The 12898-nt window shown below is 42.4% G+C and overlaps 1 protein-coding gene across 1 annotated transcript in view; it reads right to left on the bottom strand.

Moving 5' to 3' along the window:
- Window positions 1-12898, bottom strand: part of LOC145406352 (sterol carrier protein 2-like) — a 167392-nt gene that overhangs the window by 141427 nt on the left and 13067 nt on the right. The window lies entirely within an intron of this gene.

The following is a 12898-nucleotide window of genomic DNA, read 5'->3' as shown; positions in this document are numbered from 1 at the left end:
TAGATAGATAGAGAGATCTTTTGGAACTTAAATGTACCAGTCACCATTCATCATCAAGTTCTTAGGAAGAAAGTAGAGGCCTCCCCTTCCCATTTCACCTGAGAAACACCTCCATACCATTACTGACTGTGGGTGCTTAACGGTCGGCACCGTGTAAGCAGGGTCATATCGACTACAGGAGGCAGGGCGACTAACCTTGGCAGAATGCACTTGGGACACTTAAAATGTGCTTTCATTGGAAAACATAACTATTCTCCACTCATCCGATGTCCAGTGTGCATATTTCTTGACAAACTGAATGCGCTGTTTCTTCATGCGGTCAGTGAGAAGCAGTTTCTTGGTTGTGGTGTGGCTTGGCAAACCCAGCTTCTTCTGTAAGCGGTGTTGGATAGTTCGAATTGAGACGTCTTTTAATAGCTTGGGATGCATTCTCTTCAATTCTGCTGCTGTCAGTCAAGGATTCTTGATTACTTCCCTCTTCAGAAGCCTTTCTGTACCCCTGAAAGTCATCCTCTTCTTTCCATCACCATCACTTCCCCCCTCTGACTTCCTCATGACTGACATTAAAATTTCTTCAGCTGATGTATTTTCTGCCATCACTGGCCTCAGTACTAACAAGGCATATGGGCCTGATGGTGTCCCTCCTGTTGTCATCAAGAACTGTGCTCTGTGCTTACACCCTACCTAGGTAAACTCTTTCGCCTTTGTCTATCAACTTGTACCTTTCCTTCTTGCTGGAAGTTTGCTCTCATTCAGCCAGTCCCAAAGAAGGGTGACCGTTCCCAACCCTCTATCGTCCAATTGCTTTAACATCCTGTTCTCAAAAGTTTTTGAGTCTATTCTTAACAGAAATATTTTAAAGCATCTTTCCTATCACAACCATCTTTCTGATCGTCGGTATGGGTCCCGTCAGGGACGCTCCACTGGCGATCTTCTCACCTACCTTTCAGACTCCTGGTCATCCTCCTTTTGGGACTTTGGCGAAAGCTTTGCCATTGCACTTGACATCTCAAAGGCTTTCGATCGAGTCTGGCATAAATCTTTAATTTCCAAACTGCCCTCTTACGGTTTCTATCCTTCTATCTGTGCCTTCATCTACAGCTTCCTTTCTGGTCGTTCTATAGTCTTTGTTGTAGACGGCCATTGTTCTCCTAGATCTATCAACAGTGGAGTTCCTCAGGGGTCTCTCCTATCACCAACACTCTTCCTTTTATTCATCAATGATCTTCTAAGCTGTACATCTAACCCTATCCACTCGTATGCTGATGATTCCACCTTTCATCTTTCCATTTGGTTCCTGCAATGTCCATCCAAGCAGTTACTTCAACAAACAAGGGATGAGGCTATGGCACACCTAATGTCTGACCTGGCCCATATCTCTGACTGGAGTAAAAATAATCTTGTTGTTTTTAATGCATAAAAAACTCAGTTTTTACACCTATCAACCTAACAAAATCTTTCACAGGAGTACCCACTAAAGTTTAATAAAAGCCAGCTCAATCCAGCATCATCCTTGAACATGCTTGGGGTTTCATTCACTTGAGATTTATCCTGGAAAGATCATATTACATCAATGGTAAAATCTGCTTCCAAGAGATTGGGTGTGCTAAACTGACTCCGTACCTTTTTTACCCCTGCTCAGTTGTTGATTTTATACATGGGATTTATTCGCTCCTGTTTGGAGTACAACTCTCATGCGAGGGGAGGCTCCCCACATACAGCTCTTCTTAACAGAGTGGAGTCAAAGGCATTTCATCTCATTAACTCTGCTCCTCTTACTGGCTCCCTTCAACCTCTGTCTCTTCACCACACTGTTGCCTCTTTATCTCTTTTCTATCGCTACTTCTATGGTCACTGCTCCTCTGAACTGTCTGCTTGCATCCCTCCTCCTCTATGGTGGTACAACTCTAAACTGGCAGCTAGGGCGTGGCGCGATCCTATGTACAGTGTTGCTGTTTCCCAAACCCACGATGTGAAACAGCTGTTATATATGTAAAAGGCATCACAAATCAGATAAACACGTGAATACATTGTTAACAAGTGTATTATAATATATGAAAGAACAGTAAACTTATTATGCATGAAATATTTATACGGCAATACAGAAACGTGGCATAAATATTTTACAGTGTTGCTAAAAAAAAAATGTAGTCACTTTTATTGGCTTTTACCGTAATTCTGGGGTGGGTAATAATGTCAAAATTATGATTATAAGATTATGTGCAGGAATATAAATAAAAAATGCCAATTTCTTAGTAAATGAAAAAATAATACATTAAACCCTCGTGAGCGACAACACTCACACAGACCCAGACTAACCCGGCCAGAGCTTCAGTGTGTCACTTTCCTTTGTGTCCTTACCTCCTGGGTGGTGTGGAAATAAAGTCAAATTTACAATATGTACAACATACACTGTAATGTAAAAGAAAATAACCAAAATATATCCTAAAACACCATAGATGAGAGAGAGAGAGAGAGAGAAGGAGGAGGAAGGCAGGCCAGGGGAGGTGTTGAGGGAGAGATGGAGGAAGGGAGGGAAGGAAGGAGGGAGACAGTGGTTGAATGAAAACAAATCATGGCGCCGCACCAGCGAGGTCATCTGGCGACAAATGTAAAACAATAAATATTTTTAAATATAATAAGATATAATAAAAAAATAAAGAAATGAAAGTATAAGTTAATAAGTCACTCATAAAAGAAACAAAATTCCCCAGGGTGATGCACATCTCCCCCAGGAGAGAGAGAGAGAGAGAGAGAGAGGGGTGGGGGGGGATCGTGCATTTGGAAAACGTGGCAACACTGTAAAGAGCTTCGTGCCCCACCCTACCCGGCAGTTTAGATTTGTCCTACCATAGCAATAAACTCTCATCCCTTTTCTGTCCAACTCACTAATGCAAGAGTTAACTGTTACTCCCAGTCCTTCATTTATGCAACGGGTCAACTCTGGAACTGTCTCCCTCTGTCTGTATTTCCTGCTTCCTATGATCTCCAGTCTCTTAAACGCAGTGTGTCCAGGCATCTCGAAATGAACGGATCTTAAATTTGGCTCTCTTTTGTATTGTCTTTGTTTTCCTTGGAGGGAACTGTTTTTCGGGCACCTAGCCCTTGGTTCCTTCTACCTTGCATTAAAAAAAAAAAAAAAAAAAAAAAAAAAAAAAAAAAATTGTTCTCTGGTACGACATCAGGTGGCTGCACCAAGAATGTCCATGACAGTCGACTTTGCGTGTCCAGTACATTGACAAATTGTGTTGATAGGGACATTATCCTGCCTCCATGCAATGATACATCCCTTGAGCAGTACTTTCCAGGCATGACAACTCAACTCTAGGAAAATAACAGGGCAAACAGTAATGCATACGAAAAAAGAGGGAGGTGCAAGCTCAGAGCGAAGGGAACATATACTCCCACTCTTGCTTCTGGGCAAGCACTGACGTACTGAGTGTTTCACCACCTTCCGCCAACACCAAAGAAGTTGCCAGTTACTTCTTGCTCAAAATATTCACTTGGTAGAGGTGGAAACACAAAGCAAGGGCAGACAACTCTCCTACGGCAATTCCGTGTGCAGGTCCTAAGTCAATTTGCAGTGGGTGTAGAGTAGAGGATATTACTCCATATCTGCATTTTACCTGTATCTAGACATGCCTTTGGCTCTATTATGTCAGATAATAGAGGGATTACCGTATTTGGAAAAACTGGTTCTCTGCTACAGTACTCCCTCGATTATCTGACGTAACAGAGCCAAAAGCAAGCCTGGAAGGTGGATAAGTCCTGATAATGGACTTCTCCCCTGGCCCCCCTTCGTACATTACCTAACTTTGAAAGCCACTGTAAGAGGCCACTACAGTAAACTGTACAATACTTGTTCCAGTTGTTTAATGCTACTGTATCTGGTTAAGCAGACCTATAAACCACAGCCAAGCAATTACCATGGTCATACAGACCCATCAACCACAGACATCACCACTGCAGGGTCATACCCAGCAGTGGAAAAAAAAAAAAAAAAAATGCTACACAAGAAAAATAATGCAGGCACACAAAACATAATGGTAAAATGGAATAAAATTATGGTAAAATATTGAATAAAATCATGGTACAGTACAGCAAGCTAGAATAAAATCAATGTCAACACTCACAGTTCCTCATAGGACATCATGCTGAAAAACCTGCTAGCTCCTGACTGTTGCACTGCAGCAGGCAAAGCTGTTGCATTGCACAGTACATCCTGTGTGGTCTAGTGGTCTAACCTAATGAGACATGCAAGGAATAGCAAGGCCTGAAGCAAGCAGGGAACAACCACAAAAGCCACCATGTGTGCCCCCATAACAATACTGTACTGTCAGAGAGGAGCTATTCACTAAATGGTTGCCGGGCAGGAACTGGGAAAGACAGAGGGGGTCTCCAGCAGACGCTGGGTGAACTACCATGCCAGACAATGCAATGCCACCGGGCTATTCCTCCCTGGGGGTGCGAAAATGTTTGCTCGGCCATAATTTCCACCCGGATGCAAGCATTTTGTGTGAATAAAATGGAAAAATGTACATATAATATTTTAATACAGGAAGATCACAGTGTCCGGCTAACTGATCGTTTGGATAATGGACGTCCAAATGATTCAGGGATTACTGTATTTATATTTGTTCAAGTGTGCAAAGAGGTATACAGAAATGGCAATTAATTTAATAATGAACGGGATGAATGAATGAATGAACAAGTAAAATGATTATATTTTGGTGGCAGTTTCCATTACAACAAATATTTTCATTTTATTTCCGTCCACCCATCATCTGATCCTAAGTTGCCCCATGAGGAGCATATGAGCCCGGGGCTAGGCAAATTGGTCCTGACATTTAACATGAGAGCGACCAGTCTCACTCATCCCTGGGTAGCATTATGTGAGCAATAAACCCCAACAACCCCATGGATATAAACCTACACAGGCTCAATCCGATTGGAGCACCTTAATAATTACCCACTAAACCACCAGGCACCATAATTTGGTTATATGGCTACCAACCAGCAGAGTAAATGGTTTCCTGGTGTACAGGAAACCATTTGGCTTGTCACTCAGTGTAGTCACCCATAGGAAGAAGGACGAGGAAAGAATGAAGGAAAGAAAGACAAAAGAGGGAGTACATATTTCACCAGATATTTTGTCATTACAATGCACAAATTCAATACCAAACAGTTTTAGTTGAAATGCATTAATATTCTGCAGAACAAAAGCTGAGATATGATTTCGGTGCCTTGTGGTTTAGTGGGTAATTACGGCACTCCAATCAGAAGGAGCTGGTGAAGGTTTATGTCCAAGGGGTGGTTGGGGTTTATTACTCACGTAATGCCACTCAGGGATGAGTAAGACTGATCACTCTCATCTTTGTCAGGACCAGCTTGCCTAGCCCCGGGCTCCTACGCTCCTCATGGGGCAACGTAGGATTGGATGATGGATGGATGTCTATCAAAAGACCGATATACCTGTACTTGAAGAGAAACATATCAGTGAATGGTAAATTGAGAGAAACATCAAGCCACTGTCATAGCTAGCAATGTACTGAGGTGTTAAGTGTTAAGGTGAATATTTTGGGAACCCACTGGAATAAAGAGAAAACTCCTAGGGATTCATCACAGTTTTTGAGGCACTGACTAGATCACTGCCACTGGTAGCTTGGGACAACGTAGGATTGGATGATGGATGGATGTCTATCAAAAGACTGATATACTTGTACTTGAAGAGAAACATATCAGTGAATGGTAAATTGAGAGAAACATCAAAACCACTGTCATAGCTAGCAATGTACTGAGGTGTTAAGTGTTAAGGTGAATATTTCGGGGACCCACTGGAGATACCAAAGAAGAGAAAACTCCTAAGGATTCATCACAGTTTTTGAGGCACTGACTAGCTCACTGCCACTGGTAGTTGGAGTTCAGTGAATTGTAAGGTACTGATCAATACCAATAGTACTGTAGTAGTTATTTCTGGAAAGGAAGGAGCAAATGTGGTACACCTTTTCCCTCGAAATCTCGGATACCATATGCAGTCAGTCCAGTGGAGTAAAGGGATCTTATCTTCAATATCACAAGAGTTTGCCATGGTCCTCCCAGTACTGTATATGAGGCATTGAGAATGACAGGGAATGAGGGTAAAAGATTGCCAATATGCAATTCATCATATCTCTGCTGTACATTTATAAATTTTGCTGAATGAGGTTTCATTTTAAAGCTCATTTAAGGCAGAATATGTCTGTTGTGGTAAATAAACTCTTATTTATGATTATGGTGGAAGCTGATGCAGAATAATATAATGCTGTGAAATGAACATTAATGATATTACTGCAGAGAATGAAAGGGAGGCAGAGGAAAGATTTAGGAAGTGGAGAGATGGTACGGGGCATAAGGGCTTAAGGGTAAATGCTGATAAAACAAAAGTGATGGTATCTAGGGTTGGGAGCAGTACTGTCAATTAAGAGGAAGAGTGGTGATGTGGGATTTGTCACAAGGGCAAGGGAAGTAAATCCATCTTGTGCAGTGTTTGTGATAAGTGGGTGCATAAGAGATTCGTGGCAGTAGAGGTAGACTGCAAGACAATGCTGATTTCATGTGTGCTGGGTGTCAGGGAGAGCTTGTGGATATTGCCAGGCATGAAAGGACTGAACTTGCTTGTGAGTCTCTTGAGAGTGTGGAAGAGTATTGTTATTTGGAAGACATGTTGTGTGTTGGAGGTGAGGCAGGAGCTAGCTCTGTGACTAGAGGAGTGGTTGGAAGAAGTTCAGGGAGCTGTTGCCTCTCCTGACATTGATAGGGCTCTCTCTCTGTGCTAAGGGATCTTTGTATACAGCATGTATTAGGAGTGTAATGCTGTATGGTAGTGAGACCTTTGCAGTAAAGGAAGAGGGTACTCGCAGGCTCAAACGTACAGAAATGGCAATAATTAAGTACCAGTAGATGAGCAATGCGTCCTTCAGTACAAGACCTGGGGGGGCTAGGTTTATGATAGAAGAGATGAGAGGTTGGGTGGGACTGGAATGTATTGGTGTTGTGATGAGGAGAGGTAGATTGAGATGGTTTGGGCATGTGGAGGGGATGGGGGATGATAATTGGGTGCAGAAAGTGAGAGAAGTATTAATGTTGGGGGTAAGGCAGTGAGAGGTAGACCGAAAAAGACCTGGGACAAGGTCATTGAGTGTGACCTCAGGATTAAGGGACTAAACAGGGAAGCTGCCAGAGATTGTGCAGCATGGAGAGCCGCCTCGGGGTGACCAAGGCCGATACATCCCAGCGTGTTGGAGCCTATGAAAATGAAAACAAAAACGAATCATGACAAATTTTTGTTCTAAAAACAACATTTTTAATCATTATAAGTAATAAATTAATGTTAAACAAAAGTAACACTCATTCTAGATGATGTGGCTGCTCCGCTAAAAAAGCTGGTGTGATGAGGAGGGTATGGTAGGTAATTAGTAGTCGATCTGGTCACCACTCAGTGCCACCTCCTCCTCTGCAGCAAGTGAAGTTGATTGGCTGGCAACAACATAATCGAGAATTCCACTTTGGTACTGTCGATGTCTTCAACTTTTTCTCTGGAGATCTGTATGGCGTGGTGGTGGCTGACAGGCAGGGATATCACAGCTAAGTTAAAGGGTGGGGTATAAACTGGGCCCTAATCTATTGAAGCTTGAGTTCATTGGTGTGAGACAAGTCGCAGTCAGGTGCAATGGCAAAGCCTTGCTTATGATTTTTGTCAAAAATTCAGACCCTGCCATCCTTAAAATTGGCACCTTGGAAAGCCTTCTTCCCACAGGGGAAGCTCAGAGCTGTCCAGAAGCAACTGTAGCATGATGCTCATTGGCTCATGACATCCTTCCCACATGCTGATTGGTTCAAGGAAGTGATGAAGCAGGTGATTGGCCAGGAGCACTACAGGCGAGTGTGCCTTTGACAGCCCAAGCCAGACACCAACTCTTGCTTGTGATCTTGGCTGAATACACCACAGCTTTTCATGGAGTTTACCTTAGGAAGACAGAAGCAAACTTGCATTCATCCATTCTCATATTGTAGAGTAAGGTCTACTGAAAATGCTCATATAAAAAATCACAATTTCGCTCGGGTGGCAGGTTCACACCTATTGTGCTCAACACCTCATATGTTCTGTCTGTTTTGTTGATGCTTTGTCTCATTCAGTAAACTTCCTCAAAGGAGATGGACATGAAGAGTCTCCAGGTTGGTCTGTCCTTATACATCCCTTTTGTCCTCTCAACCATTCTGCTTCATATTCAACTACTGGAAATGCTTGTACAAAAATCAAATTTTCACTCGGGTGGAAAGTTCGCCCCTATCATCTCAACACCTCATATATTTGTCTAGTTTGTTGATGCCTTGTCTTATTCAGTGAACTTCCTCAAAGGGGATGGACATGAAGAGTCTCCAGGCTGGTCTATCCTTACACATCCCTTTTGCCCTCTCAACCATTCTACTCCATATTCAACTCTCAGTTATAAATGGTTAGCTCTCTTTTCCCATGAAGTCTTCTTCTTCCCCTTGCACCATCATCATTTACATCAGTCTCACTCTCATTTTCACTCTGTTTACTAGCATTCTGTCCACGTGTCCATTCAATCTCGATGCATTTCTCTCATCTACTCCACAGCAGCACACTGTGTATTGCCAGCCATTTCCTCAATATTACATAATTTCATATATTTTCTGTCAATTTATCTATTTATCTATAGCAAGACATCTTAATCTTGCTTATTGCCAGCCATTTCCTCAATATTACATAATTTCATATATTTTCTGTCAATTTACCTATTTATCTATAGCAAGACATCTTAATCTTGCAAGAGGTACACAAATGAATCACCTCCATGTCACCCTGCCCTCTGCCATAGGGCTGCCCTCTCTTGAAATCACATACCACATCCCCCTCTCATCCTCAGTCTCCCATGCCAACTGCCACCTTCCACTCACTCACATACACACTCCTAGTTAGTCTCTCATTCTCCATTCTCTCCACATGGCTGATATATTTAACACTATTAATGCAGTTTTCCAGTATTATATATGTGATGGGCTGAGTTCCCCAAAAACAGGAAAAGGAAAATAACAATAACTGTTAATGCTGGACAATCTCTTGACTTGATCTAAATGACCTCAACACACATGAGATGCTTGTGTGAATTCCAGGCAGTGTGATATTACTAGTATGTGCTGTAAAGTATTCTGTATGGTACAGCTTTTTACACTGTACACATGTCATTTAGAATTATCTAGTATAGTATGTCTGTATCACAGCAGTGGTGGTTGGTATCTGTAGCTTTGCTGAAACTATCATCATGTGCTCATACATCCATTCATTCATCATTCAGAGCTTTGGAATATTCTGTACTCCACAGCACAAATAAAATCACCTACTGAACATTATATTTTTGGGGGGTATCCTTAAGAAACAATTTTTTGTCTACTGTAACTGTAATTCTTGCATTAATTCCTGCTACCCTTCCCTTAACCCCTACATGCTGGTTGATGTGTACAGCCGTCACAATTTTGGGCGCGTAGCAATGCCAGGTGAAGTGTATAGCTGCAAGTGTCTTCCTGCCACCCTTTGTACTTTAACTTTTTCTTATATATAGACGGGACCACCTGGAGACGTAGGGATACTTTCATATGAAAGAGGGAGAGTTGGTGAGTCTTATGCATCTTTAATTTTTTCTCTAGCTTTATAGTTTGGCAGATATTAGGGTTCAAAGTAAGGGTATTTTTTTCCATCACAGATATCCTCCTTAGGGAGGAGCGTGCGACATCAGAGAACCCCCAGCATGTAGGGGGTTAAATAGTGCCCTCTTCCAATCATCTGGTGCAACTTCTATCTCCTTCACCATTTAACATAACTTTGCATGTGTAAGGAATGTAATGCTGTATGGTAATGAGACCTGGCCAGTAAAGGAAAAGGATACAGGCATACCTGGTAACTGATGGTGTTGTGTATCGGTGAGGGTGTTGGGTCAGCGGGTATTTAGATCAATGCAATTTTATCCATAAGATACTGAAGAAAAGCCAGAGATGCGTTCCAGGCCCAAACTCAAAATCTCATATACCTTACTCAACCAAATCAACAGAGACTGACACAAACATCATAGGTAATGTTATTATCCTCATAAACAATACTACAGTATTGCTTAAAAATGAGACAACAAACATCACATGCAGGAAGCTGGGGCGATGGGAGGGCAATGACAGACAGGCAGGCAGTAAGCTACATGGAAACGGGGGAGGGCAGGGGGACAGGGAGGGAGACAAGCAGGGGTGGGGGTGGGGGAGGGGATGGGGAGGGAGACAAGAAAGTCAAACTGTCCTACTATCACCACTCCACTCTGTCTCACTTGCTTACCCACTCACTCATTCTCTCACTCACTCACTCGCTCATGCACTCTCTCTCTCTCTCTCTCTCACAGTCAGTTGCTCACTCTCATTCACTCAATCTCCCTCACTCACTCTTACTCACTCACTCACTCTCTCTCACTCACTCATTCACTCTCTCTCACTCACTCATTCTCTCTCACTCACTCACTCACTCACGCACTCTCTCTCTCTCAGTCAGTCACTCAATCTCCCTTACTCACTCACTCACTCTCACTCACTCACTCACACACACACACACACACACACACACACACACACACACACACACACACATCCCCTCAATATCCCCTTCTTTTCTTCCCATCCCCAATCTCCCACCCCTCCTCCATCGCCCGCCAAGCTCATCGATATATATATTTTTTTTATTGATTTACTAAAAAACTACTAGGCGTACTGAAATTCTGAAAATACCACAAGAAAGCTCATGAAACTGTACATCTAGGCATATCCTTTGCTCTTGCATGGTGTGGGCAAAATTTTGTGCTAGGATGTTGGGAAGTTATTTGAAGCTATTTTTACAGATGAATGAGTTTATTCTCACTGCAATTCTTTACTTTTACTCATCAGTTTTGTGTTTTTAATGCCTTATCTTATACAGTAATCCCTTAATTCATGCGAGGGTTATGTTCCCAGACCCTTCGCGTATGTGGTAAATTTGCGTATACGTTCTGCCCAGGTGTGCACGTAATTATGCATGTGCATTAAGTGTTTTACATCTGAATAATACTGTTTATGCACTACATACACCTTATAAACTAGCATAAAGCATGAAAAACAACAAAAATGTAAGAAATTTAACACTGAAAGCTGAGAAGCACAGGCATAGGTGGAGACATTTTCGCAGCCTGGTGCACTAGCCCTCACTGCCTCCTGTATGCTGTATGCTACATTCTGCCTTCTTTATTGTACAAACAGTTGACTCATTCACCCCAAACATACGATTCTGAGACAATTCACAGGCATAGGTAGAGACACTTTAGCACAGTCTGGTGCACTAGCCCTCACTGCCTCCCGTATGCTACGTTCTGCCTTCTTTATTGTACAAGCAGTTGACTCATTCACCCCAAACATACGGTTCCGAGACAATTCACCATCAAAACGTGGACAATTCCCCGTCAGGACAATTCGCACCCTGGAAGATTCCCCGCCATTCTATAAATATACTTATTATTGATTAATTAATACTTTAATAACTAATTTTCCGGGCGATTCTATAACTCACATAAGTAAAAAACTAGTGTACTGTACTTGCAAAATAAACTGGTATGTAAATAAATGACGGGGAATCGTCCTGACGACAAATGTCACCGACATTCCTTCCCTAAGTTTGTCCAACACTTTAACTTTCTCTGTCAGCGACATCACGTTACGAGTCCATTTTGGTGTGTTACCACATGCATCACTAGCACTATGCTTAGGCCCCATGTTGGCAAACAAGGCAAGCAATCACTGGAAGGCAGAAAAACATGCCACAAATAACAATTCGCGAGTCACGCACAGTTCGACCGTCGGATTCACACTGACTGTGTGGTGCATGACAGACCTCCTCCCACACACATACATATGTATGCACATGGGCAGCAGGTAGGCACTTTTATATTTTATTTATTTCTCTCGTATATTAAAATTATTTATTTGAATACTATAATTTTATGTTTTATTGTACGAAAAATTCCTGGATAACCGAAATCGCGTGAAAAAAGTTTGAGTGAATTGAGGGATTACTGTAGTATAAACACCAGCGAAGATGATGGTATACAATTTATACCAATATAACAAATTTCCGGGGCCAAATTGGCCATGGAATTGTTTTTCTTTTTGCCTGGGTAGAAGCCCCATTGCTGGGATGGAGGAGGGATGGGGGGGAGAAGAGATGAGATGGAGGGAGGACCGGGAGAGCTGCGTACACCACCACATCTGCGTTTGGATGCACTCGTTTCTAACCATGGAGAGGCGAAGTGTTCGGACTAGCCAGCAAGCAGTGTTTTGATTATGAAAATGTTCCCCAATTTCTTTTGTTCGGTGTGGTGAGGGTTCAGTTATCGATGTGCTGGATATCGGAGTATGCTTGCATTCATGGGCTCAAATGTACAGAAAGGACAATGATTAGATAGCTGTGTAGTGCATCCTTGAATGCAAGGCCTGGAGTGGCTAGGTACAGGTAGTTATATGATTGAAGAGTTGAGAGGAAGTATGGGACTGGAGAGTATTGGTGTTGTGATGAGATGTAGACTGAGATGGTTTGGGCATGTGCTAGGGATGGAGGATGACAACTGGGTGCAGAAAGTGAGAAGAAAAAGTGAGAAGACTGAATGTCAGGGGTATGGTTGTGAAAGGCTGTCCAAAAATGACCTGGGACAATGTCACAGAGTATGATCTCTGGGATAAGGGACTGAATAAGAAGATTGTCAGAGACAAGCAGCATAGACAGATGTCGTCAGGTGACTAAGGACGACACATGAAAGCACATTGGAGCCTTTATAAA

Source organism: Coenobita brevimanus, chromosome 70 (assembly GCF_032717465.1).
Source record: "Coenobita brevimanus isolate Jiangsu-jjx chromosome 70, ASM3271746v2, whole genome shotgun sequence".
Classification (NCBI taxonomy): Eukaryota; Metazoa; Arthropoda; class Malacostraca; order Decapoda; family Coenobitidae; genus Coenobita; species Coenobita brevimanus.
This window is presented reverse-complemented; position numbering and strand designations above follow the sequence as displayed.